Below are 12,384 nucleotides of genomic sequence, written 5' to 3' on the forward strand. Positions count from 1 at the left end.
TATCAGGAGATAGGGCCAAAAACGATAAATAGCACAAAATCTCAAAATGTCGACGGATTTGGACGAAACTTGGTGGAGATGTTGTGTGTGTTAAAAGGACTAATCGATTAAATTTTGGTGAATATCTGAATATGGATTTGGATACGAAGGTTATTTAATTATTAAGTGATTCTTCACCATTGAGAGATTTGGCGAAAAGTGATATATAACATGATATTTAAAAAAAGTTATGGACGAGTTATGATTAAACTTGTTGGTCGAGTTGGTTAGTTGACAAGAACAAGTTTATTCGATTTTGGGTCAGACCCGAATTCAGATCCGGCCTATCAGCGGATACAAAACGTAAAGTGTTCAGCCTGGCGGAGGTACATGTGCTCTACCGAGTGCTGTTCTACTTTGCTTATGATATCCTGATGCTTCCCTTGATAATAATTAGTGTGCCTACTTTTGCTGTCTTTAAGTCCCATTTCATATTTATACTGTGTTAAATGAGCCATTAAATATATTTACTAACACTAATTTATTATTTAATATTTACTATTTAATTTATTTAATATTTACTAATTGCATTTTCTAATTCCTCGGATGTTAGCTGGAGCTATTATGATCTCCTAACCACTTTCTCATTTGAGGACAGCTTCCAGTAATGCTTCACTGTGTTGTAACCACAAACTGTCTCCATTATCACACTTTAACTGAGAGGCCAGGTATGTTTACCAGGCATGCATTTCCGCCTTGCCGAAGTGATTACTAACAGGACCAGCAGACGCAGACAGAGGATGATTGGCTAACTGTAATAGCTTGAATGAAAAGAAAGCGGAAGCTTGGTGAGATCAGAATGGCGCATGGCTCATGGGGGAATAACTAAAATCTAGGTAACGGTACAACAGACTTTGAACTAGAACGGCACTCGGTAGAGCGTGCAACTCCTGAACCAAAATCGACTTGGCTTGTTATTGTCGCCCAAACAACATCCACCAAGTTTAGTCTGAATCCATCCACAACTTTTTGAGATATCTTGCTCACAGACAAACAGACAAAGATGGGTGAATATATAACCACCATACATTTTGGTGGTGGTGGTGGTGGTGGTGGTGGTGGCGGTGGTAAAAAGACAGCAATGTGACATAGTACGCTCAACTGGCAGGCTTATTTCACTGGGTTTCCTGCCATGAACCTGTGTGAGAAGGACATTGCCCGATGTCTCCTATAGCCTTTGACATCCAGACAACAGACCATAATAGAGATGATAATTATATCCTAGGCTAAGCGTCTGTCGGAGGCCTCCTCGGCTTGTACATGAAAAGTTTCACATAACCAGGAGTAGATCGAGACATCATAGCGCTTTATTTACGTTCATGCATAAAGGCTTCCATTTCTGTCAAACTTTTGAAATGTGGGAGTGATCATGTCCATGTGCCTGGATAAAGTCTCATCCAGTTTACAGCAAAATATATTTGCTTAATACCCACTTAATACCCACTTAATACCCACTTAATACCCACTTAATACCCACTTAATACCCACTAGCTCGGCTTCACGCTGTTGAAACCAAAGCTTTCAGAATCATTGGAATCTCCCGCGATGAAGCTAACTCCAAGGGCCTCTCACTCACTCACCGCAGGCAGGTTGGTGGTCTTTCCGTCTTCTACCGACTCCTCTCCGGCCTTGCTCCCCCAGCTCTCTCTGTGCTTTGTCCCCCAAATATTCCTACAGGTCGCACAACATCTGCCTGCAACCCTCTTATGGTTAAACTGCCAAAATCTCGGCTCTCTGCTCACCTTCACTCTTTCATTCCTCTTTTCTCCCGTCTCTGGAACAAACTCCCACACTCCCTTCAATCCCACTCCTCCCTCCAGGTCTTTAAAACAGCTGTTCACCACCATCTCTTATCTTCCCCCATCCAAAACCATGATCTTTTCTACCCCCGTTAATTCACCCCAGATACACTTTTTTTTTCTTTTTTTTTGAAATTCTGGGTATTTTTGCCTGGTACTCTTTGGTACTCTGGTTTTGCCTGGTACTCTGGTTCAACAATTTGCCTGGTACTCTTTCATTCCCCTTTTCTCCCGCCTCTGGAACAAACTCCCCCACTCCCTTCAATCCCACTCCACCCTCCAGGTCTTTAAAACAGCTGTTCACCACCATCTCTTATCTTCCCCCATCCAAAACCTTGATCTTTTCTACCCCCGCTAATTCACCCCAGATACACTTTTTTTTCTTCTTTTTTTTTGAAATTCCAACTTCTTTCCTGGAAGTCCTTGCAGTGTTCATATGTTTTATACCTCTCCCACCTCCCCCCAAGCCCTCCCCCTCCCACATTTCTCCCGTTGTCCCTGCTCTCAAATGTTGTGTTTGTGTCCTTCCCCCTCTCCTCTCTCCCCTCTCTCCTCTCTCCCTCTTTCCCCATCTGGTCTGCCACTCCCCTTATTTTTTGTGTTTTGTGTGTTGGTTTGACTTTTTGTGTGATTAATGTTAGCTCTTTCACGAGCCTCGATCTTGTATACAAAAAAAACAAACAAAAAAAAACAATTCCATTTCCATCTGTCTCTTGAGCTCCTGGAGAAGTGATCATGGTGATTATTCATAGCAAGAGGCAGTTTGTCCTTTGGAGGCCAACTGGCTCATCCCAAAACCCCAGGGGGCAAATGCTCATTGTGAGAGGGGACTGCTGGGAAACTTGTGACTACTCATCAAGTTGATTAGCAAAGTGTTGCCAGTCACAAAGTGATCTGTGAGATGTGAGATGGACTGTATGTTCGAGGCAAAACCATCAGGAAACTTTTCTGGATTACCCACATCTTCAGAGCCAACGAGGAGATAATATTTCTGTTGTCCTACCTACTTTTATGATATTCCTTAACCAATTTAACCAAACTGTGATGTGCCATAACTAATTTAACTAGACTAGGTGGCGTAATGTTCAGAACATCTGCTCAGAGTTTGGGAGGTCGGTGTGGTTTGAACCTGACCCCGGCTGAGTCATGTACCAAAGACTAAAAATGGCCGTGCTGCTTCTTTGCTTGCAGTGCCACATTACCATGGAGTACGGTATGTACCGCATATGTAGGGATGGCACGGGATGGCAAAATCATGCTGTATATCGTGATTGCGTTACTATACACAAAGAATTAAGTTAAGCACCCCCCCCGTTTTTTTACAACCTCGCACATTACAAGTTTGTTGTCGTCAAAACAGTGTAATATACCCATGATATTGCTATATTTTCTGGAGAAGTGATATTATGGTCACATAAAAACATAACAATCATGCCGTTTTCAATATTTTATTCTGAATAATTTAAGGTGAAAATTTTTGGGAATTTTAGGCATATTTTCACCTCAATTTAAGTATGGAGCTATAGGTCCATCACGGACAGTGTGGATGACGTTTATGTTTTCTAACGTACAGTCATTGTTCTGAGAAGACCTCTAGCGATCTTTGCGTCAATAACGTGTGTAGGACCCACGTGATCGGATCACTGACTCAACCCTACGTCTCATAGACCCTGTAAGCCGTCGTATGCGTTGCTGTGGCAGGTTGTTCCATTCCCGATGTAATGCACGTTCCAATTCATCCAGATTGGCTATTGGAGGGACCATCTTCGCAATTTGTCGTCCCAACATGTCCCAAACGTGCTCGAGGGGGTTCAACCTGCCACAGCAACGCATACGACGGCTTACAGGGTCTATGAGACATAGGGTTGAGTCAGTGATCCGATCACGTGGGTCCTACACACGTTATTGACGCAAAGATCGCTAGAGGTCTTCTCAGAACAATGACTGTACGTTAGAAAACATAAACGTCATCCACACTGTCCGTGATGGACCTATAGCTCCATACTTAAATTGAGGTGAAAATATGCCTAAAATTCCCAAAAAATTTCACCTTAAATTATTCAGAATAAAATATTGAAAACGGCATGATTGTTATGTTTTTATGTGACCATAATATCACTTCTCCAGAAAATATAGCAATATCATGGGTATATTACACTGTTTTGACGACAACAAACTTGTAATGTGCGAGGTTGTAAAAAAACGGGGGGGGTGCTTAACTTAATTCTTTGTGTATATATAAAATTGAGTGGTTGCAACTGGTTGCTGGGGCTGCAAACCACTCAGCATGACCCTATATACCTTACCAGACCGGGCATTGCTCCGAGAAACTGCTTTGACCGTACCAGACCCACCTTCAGGAAGGACACACAAATATGAATACGAATCTTTACTTGCCAAGCAAACTAAAGGAGGAAAAAGCGAGGTGGAACCACCTTTAGATGCCATTTTTCCCCGCAGAGCAGGGGTTGCCCTTTTTCGGGCACCATGGTCCCCTTTTTGAAGCAATGTTTTATGGCCGGATGCCCTTCCTGCTGCCAACCCTGTTAGTCGCCTCTTGCGACACACAGGGAATTACCAGTGAACTGGTACTCAATTTGCCTGGTACTCAATTTGCCTGGTACTACTCAATTTACCTGGTACTCAATATGCCTGGTACTCAATTTGCCTGGTACTACTCAATTTACCTGGTACTCAATATGCCTGGTACTCAATTTGCCTGGTACTCAATTTGCCTGGTACTCAATATTCCTGGTACTCAATATGCCTGGTTCTCAATTTGCCTGGTACTCAATTTGCCTGGTACTCAATTTGCCTGGTACTCAATTTGCCTGGTCCTCAATATGCCTGGTACTCAATATGCCTGGTACTCAATTTGCCTGGTACTCAATTTGCCTGGTACTCAATTTGCCTGGTACTCAATATGCCTGGTATTCAATTTGCCTGGTACTCAATTTGCCTGGTACTCAATATGCCTGGTTCTCAATTTGCCTGGTACTCAATTTGCCTGGTACTCAATATGCCTGGTATTCAATTTGCCTGGTACTCAATTTGCCTGGTACTCAATATGCCTGGTATTCAATTTGCCTGGTACTCAATTTGCCTGGTACTCAATATGCCTGGTTCTCAATTTGCCTGGTACTCAATTTGCCTGGTACGCAATATGCCTGGTATTCAATTTGCCTGGTACTCAATTTGCCGACCTCGGAAGGATGACAGGCTGAGACAACCCCCCTGGCGTTTATTCAGCGATCGACCGGGATTCAAACCCAAGATCCTAGGATCCCAATCCGGCACCCTAACTGCTAAGCCAACACCAGGCTATAGGAAAAAGCTCGGTGAATCAGAGGAAATATATTTTCTTGGTGAAGAAGTAAACATTAGGAGAGTTGTTCTATAATGGGCAGTATCATGAAGAAATATGTTATAGGAGCACTGCTAAAAAAAAAACAGAGAATGACTGATGGAGAAAAAGAGTCCTGATCAGTAGTAATCGGTCTCTCGCAGCGATATACAATCTTATAACATATTGCAATCTGCAGGTTGCTGTGGCTTATCTTCCAATTCCTGTAGTTTTTCAAAAAAAAAATCGTAGCTACACTATCTGCTTTGAACAAACGATGCTGATCAATGGCCTATCACAAGCCCCTTCACGACATCTTCCTGGAACCTTCTGAGAATCGGCTTTGCTGCAGACTGGCCTGGTCGCAATCCTATTATGGATCACACCTCCGCAAACTTATTCAAAGGCGCAGCACGCCTCAAGTTACAAGAAAACAAGGTGATTGGGAGTCCAAAAAGGGTCGGTGCAGCAAATGGCACTTACTATAAAATATCAGAATCCCAAATGATATTGATATGCCTTTAAGTACAGTATTCCAATCTGATCATTGAGTAATTATTAAAAAGGTACTCGGCCAATATGTGGAAATATTGACAAAAGTACGTTTTCATAGGTGGATCGCGGAATTGAAAAAAGTGGGAGAGGTGGAGTGAAGCCCTAATCAGGCCAAAATTTTAAGTCCTGACGTCCTGTACATCCCCTCCCCCAAATCCCTTGCATCCACCTGTGGTTTGGCCTTTAAGTATCTTTCCTGTAATTCACAGAATGGTGTGTGTGTGTGTGTCTTTGTGTTTGTTTGTTGCGCTACTCCTGCAAAAGTTATGGGCCCATTACCTCCAAATTTTCTACATAGGATCAGTATGACCCCAATTAGTCTGTAGGGATGATTTTATCTTTGTTGGTGGTCTTGGGGGAATGGTGCAAGCGCAAATTCTCTATGTAAATGTGTATCGTGTAGCACCACTTCCCGGTGGAAGGTATTACAAGTCCCTACCCTTTACAGCACAGTGTTCCTGTCCCCACGTTTTCCGGTGCAGTGAGGTGTTTTGAATTTAAAACAGCAGGAATGTTTTTGCTTCATGCATTTAACCCAGGTTATCTTTTATTTTCGGGAGCGATTGAGTGAGCTGTCCGTTGCCTATACACCGCCCAAATAAAGGTGTGTCAGAAGAACATGTTGCATGCTTCCGTTGGGCAGGTACTCTGCTAGTATTGTATAAAACAGAGGCCAACACAGAACTTGAATGATCATAGAATGTGGAACATACATACATACATACATACATATACATACATATATATATATATATATATATCTATATTATAATAGCCGTAGATGATTCTGTCTGTCTGTCTGTCTATCTGTTGGGTGTCTGTCCGGGGTGTGGCTTACTCGGTTTGCAGAGTAGCTCCACCCATAGCTCCACCCATTCTGGGAGTGGCTATAAACAAATATCCACCATTTTATTAACTCGCATAGCTTTGAGTCCTGTTTTGTAGGCCCGTGGTGTCTTGCTCTCCCCCAGTTTTATTTCAAATCAAATTCGATAAATCATTTCATTTTTCACAGTCGCTAACATAGTTTTAGACTCGGTTGAAAAAAAACGGGAAGAAAATCCGATGAAAGTTGCCGTTTATAGAACGAAATGAATTCTCAAAGGCCTGTAACTTCGAGGCCATTGAGTCTCTCTCACGCCTTTATCTCCAATCTAACTCACCATATGATTTCATTTTTATCGATGGTTTTACTTTTAGACTCGGTGTCAGCAATAATTGAGAACAATCCACACACGCGGGAAAATGCAGAGATATATTTTTTAAAATCGCGTCATGGTGTATCATACACCGCCCAACATGACACCGCCGGCAATGTGTCGATATATATTAAAAATTCGCTTTTGCTTTTCCGTTATGATATATTACTATTTCGTTTGATGATAGTCGTCACAAAAACGTCAACAATGATGCCGACATATATTTCTTCGTTTTTATTTCATTCAACATATTAGCCGGAAGTAAAATGTTTCAGGAAATTACCGAGATATTTCTTCGTTTTTTTTATTAGTTATGTGCGCATACACTTTAAATAGGTTTATTTGAAATCTTTAATTTTCCACAAACATTCCACACACGCGGGAAAATGCAGAGATATATATTTTAAAATCGCGTCATGGTGTATCATACACCGCCCAACATGACACCGACGGCAATGTGTCGATATCTATTTTAAATTCGATATATCATTTCATTTTTCACAGTCGCTAACATAGTTTTAGACTCGGTTGAAAAAAAACGAGAAGAAAATCCGATGAAAGTTGCCGTTTATAGAACGAAATGAATTCTCAAATGCCTGTAACTTCAAGGCCATTGAGTCTCTCTCACGCCTTTATCTCCAATCTAACTCACCATATGATTTCATTTTTATCGATGGTTTTAGAGTCGGTGTCAGCAATAATTGAGAACATTCCACACACGCGGGAAAATGCAGATATATTTTTTAAAATCGCGTCATGGTGTATCATACACCGCCTAACATGACACCGACGGCAACGTGTCGATACATATTAAAAATTCGATATATCATTTCATTTTTCACAGTCGCTAACATAGTTTTCGACTCGGTTGAAAAAAAACGGGAAGGAAATCCAATGAAAGTTGCCGTTTATAGAACGAAATTAATTCTCAAACGCCTGTAACTTCAACTTCAAGGCCATTGAGTCTCTCTCACGCCTTTATCTCCAATCTAACTCACCATATGATTTCATTTTTATCGATGGTTTTGGACTCGGTGTCAGCAATAATTGAGAACATTCCACACACGCGGGAAAATGCAGAGATATATTTTTAAAAATCGCGTCATGGTGTATCATACACCGCCCAACATGACACCGACGGCAACGTGTCGATATATATTAAAAATTCGCTTTTGCTTTTCCGTTAAGATATATTACTTTTTCGTTTGATGACAGTCGTCACAAAAACGTCAACAATGATGCCGACATATATTTCTTCGTTTTTATTTAATTCAACATTATTAGCCGGAAGTAAAATATGTTTCAGGAAATTACCGAGAGATATTTCTTCGTTTTTTAAAATTAGTTATGTGCGAATACACTTTAAATAGGTTTATTTGAAATCTTTAATTTTCCACAATATAATTTACTTGCCATTTATCATTTGATGATTACGAGACAAATTCCTCTTGAGGATCGTGACAATTCATGCGCTGCGTGGAAACTTCTATTTCCAAAATGAATGAGACGATCGATGAAGAACGCAGACTTGAACAGGATGCAGCAAGAAAACGAATGAGACGGGCGAACGAGTCCATCGACGAACGTCAATGCAAACTTGCGGGGTCACCCGTGGGAATCCCACGGGCATGGATGTGTGTGACATTTCGACATATTGAGTTAGATGCTGCACATTCATTTTTACAAAATGGTTACTGGCAAGTCATCAGATCCAGAAATGGTGTAAAAACCACCGTTTAGAGGCCATTTTCCCCGCAAAGCGGGGGTTGGCCTTTTCGGGGACCGTGGTAGTTCTTGTTTTTTTGTCCCCTTTTTGAAGCAATGTTTTACGGCCGGATGCCCTTCCTGACGCCAACCCTTTTTGCCGCCTTCAACGACAAACAGGGAATTACCAGTGAACTGGTACTCAATTAGCCGACCTCGGAAGGATGACAGGCTGAGTCAACCCCCCTGGCATTAATTCGGCGATCGACCGAGATTCGAACCCAGGATCCTAAGCCGGCACCCTAGCCGCTAGCCCAACACCAGAAATGGTGTCATGAACACAATTTATTTACGCACAAGCACAAAAGCAAGACGGGCCGATTTCCGATTCCGACGGGCCGACGGGCGAGACGGGCCGATTTCCGATTCCGACGGGCCGATTTGGAGCAAGAAAAAGAACGAGACGGGAGAAAAAGGAGAGAAACGAGACGGGGAAAGCCGATTGGAGAGGCGAGTGAGGCGCGATTGGAGAGGAGTGTGAGGCGCGATTGGAGAGGAGTGTGAGGCACGATTGGAGAGGAGTGTGAGGCGTGATTGGAGAGGAGTGTGAGGCACGATTGGAGAGGAGTGATTGGAGGGGAGTGTGAGGCACGATTGGAGAGGAGTGTGAGGCACGATTGGAGAGGAGTGTGAGGCGCGATTGGAGAGGAGTGTGAGGCGCGATTGGAGAGGAGTGTGAGGCGCGATTGGAGAGGCGTGTGAAGGATTGCAGAGGAGAGGAGTGTGAGGGATTGGAGAGGTGAGGGATTGGAAAGGAGAGGGATGTGAGGGTTTGGAGAGGAGAGGAGTGCTAGGTGGAGAGAGGAGAGTGTCAGGTGGAGACAGGAGAGTGTCAGGTGGAGACAGGAGAGTGTCAGGTGGAGAGGAGTGAGGGGTCACATATTATGTGAAATAACTAAATTCACACCATTTCTGGATCTGATGACTTGCCAGTAACCATTTTGTAAAAATGAATGTGCAGCATATAACTCAATATGTCGAAATGTCACACACATCCATGCCCGTGGGATTCCCACGGGTGACCCCGCTATATATGTATATATATATATATATATATATATATATATATTGTTACTGATCGCGGTTTAAGATGTTATGATGGGCCGAGCGGATGGTCCAACCGCGACCGAACAGTTACTCCCCGATGAGAACCCGACGTTGACCAGATCGCACCACAGATATTCAATCGGGAAACCTCTAAAGCGACCGAAAGAGAAGGAAAAAGAGAAGAAGACAGAGTACGGAGGAAGAACAGATTTATTATACACACACAAGCAATGGATGGAAGAAGCAGTCACACAGCGAATCGTTAACTTACACTATTCAATTTACTTAACCCCAGGACAACGATTAGGACAGACGACGTTCACACTTACACGGGGGAAATTGCAGGCAGGGATGGCGGAGGTGGGTTGCTGGAGAGGGAGGCAGGGTCGGAGGTAGCAGCTCTCAATTCCTCGCGTTTTTGGCGGGAAAACCCTCGGTCGCGTATCCGCTGCCGATGCTGTAGACGTCACGCGCTGGCTCGGTCACACCTGTTCCTCTCCTTCTGGTGGAGCCGTCTCCCTCCTCTCAGTGCGTCTCTCCAAAGCTGGTTTCCTCTCCGAGTACCTCTCCTCTTTGGCTTGGAGCGTCTCGCATCTCACCGCTCACAGCTCAGCTCACAGCTCCTCTCGTATGTCACCTCTTCGCTCATCTCCCATCTGGTGAAGCAGTCCCTTCCAGTCGCTTTTATCACTCGGGGCGGAATCAAGCCGCCGGCTGCGAGGGCACGCCTACCGGGTCGCTAACCGCGGTCCTGGTTGGCTGTTAGGGCTGTCCGATTCCTCCTTTGCTCATGACGACGTGCCACGCCTGTGAGTTGGCGGCTCCTACCCCCCTCTTCTCCGAGATGAGCACATGGGCAATGGCGGCTTGCGGGATTGAACACCACTCGCACCCCTTTTGAAAGGAACTTTGGAGAGCGATGTTTGGGGAAATTGAAAGGGTCTACGCTTATTTTGTTTGATACAATGCAAAGTCAATCTAGTGGGAAACACATATTTAGCCTACATAGAATAAGAAAATACACTATTTAAAAAGATATATCGTGGCCTGTGTGTAAGTTTCATGGAATTAACTAGGAGGACGGCTGCGACCATTATTTACATTACGAGGGTGTTACACACAACAAAACCATACTTTTCACATTCGTTACACTTCCTCCAAAATTGTTACACTTCTCAAAAACCGTTACACTTCTCAAATTCGTTACACTTCTCAAAACCGTTACAATATATTTGTTATGAAAAAAAAAAAAAAATATATATATATATATTGTTATGAATTTGGGTAGAGGAATATCTAGATTCTAGAGCCAGGTAGATCTGTATAGGTAGGTATTCGACTGTCGCGATAGGGAATATACCCTGTAATAAGTTCTATGTGTAGTCCGGTTTGTCGGGATAAGCTGTATTGATGTCCCCGCTATGAGGGAGTAGGGCGTGCTAAATAGTCCAGGGATTATGGATAAGATTTCTTTGTTCGTCGTCGTCCCTGTCGCCAAACTGTCCCTTATGGCAATGCATACTAATATAAACACTTAGATAGGCCCTTTAGTGCACACATTAATTAGTTCTCTTCCCTTACAATGACTTTGGAAGAAGACAGGCAGGAAGCCAGATCGGGACACCGCCGGGGGGCTGCCGCCGGCCGCACCACCAGCTGGCCTGGCAACATCGCGTGACACGAGCTGTAACCATGCCCAAGGAACGTGTGATTGGTTGACGCGGAAGGCGCGATCCTCCAGCCAATCAGCGCTGAAGGCGCTAACCTGGAGCGAATCAGCGGCGGTGACGTGGAGAGAATGGAGAGAAGACTAGAGAATGGCGGGAAGCTACGAGACACTGATTGGGGAGCGCGCCAAGACTGACGTCACAGGCCAAGTGATAAAAGGGGGCGCTGCACAACATTCGCTCTCTCATGGCCCTGGGTTTTGATTGTGCAGTTGCATTCCTCTCTCTTGGCTTCTGCGCCTCTTGGCGCTGTCTCTCTCTCGTAGCACCCTCTCTTCGTAGTGGACCTCTTGTTGGAGATCGACGCTCGGTGCTTTTGGTGCTGTGAGCGAACGGACCTCGTGTGCAACCGATGAGGGGTTTGGAGTGAGGCGTGCCGTGGAGCAGACGAGGCTGGGGCGAGTGGGGCATTGGCTCGGGCCTGGCGGAGCGCGTGGGCGAAGTGGACGAAGGGTTTCTTCGCGCCGGAGCTTGGAGCCGCATGTGGGCAAGACGACGACCAGATAAGGATGCACCACATTTCCATTACACGACGAGACATTTCTTTTCATAATTAATTTGCCCCTGTCTCGTTTCTGAAGTGAGGTGTGTGGGATCCCAATTCAGGATCGCATTTATTCATCGTCGCATTTCATTGTTTCGGGTTCCGTCAAATAAATCATTATTTTTGTACAGTAAATCTTGTGTTTGCTCGAATTCATTAATTCCCCTGCAGGATCGGAGCTGCTGTTGGTTCGCCATAGGTAAGCGCTGCTGCCTCTTCCTCTTCCCTTCTTCTTCCCATGCTGTGATAGCAAAATCCGTGTTTGGTCGTCGCCTCCGTTAAATCCGTTCGGTCTTCCGAATTACCCTGGTATTAACCGGAGGGATTCGCACGACAATATATATACACAGTAAGCCCCAGCAGGAAC

Source organism: Myxine glutinosa, chromosome 9 (genome assembly GCF_964187855.1).
Source record: "Myxine glutinosa chromosome 9, kmMyxGlut1.1, whole genome shotgun sequence".
Taxonomy (NCBI): Eukaryota; Metazoa; Chordata; class Myxini; order Myxiniformes; family Myxinidae; genus Myxine; species Myxine glutinosa.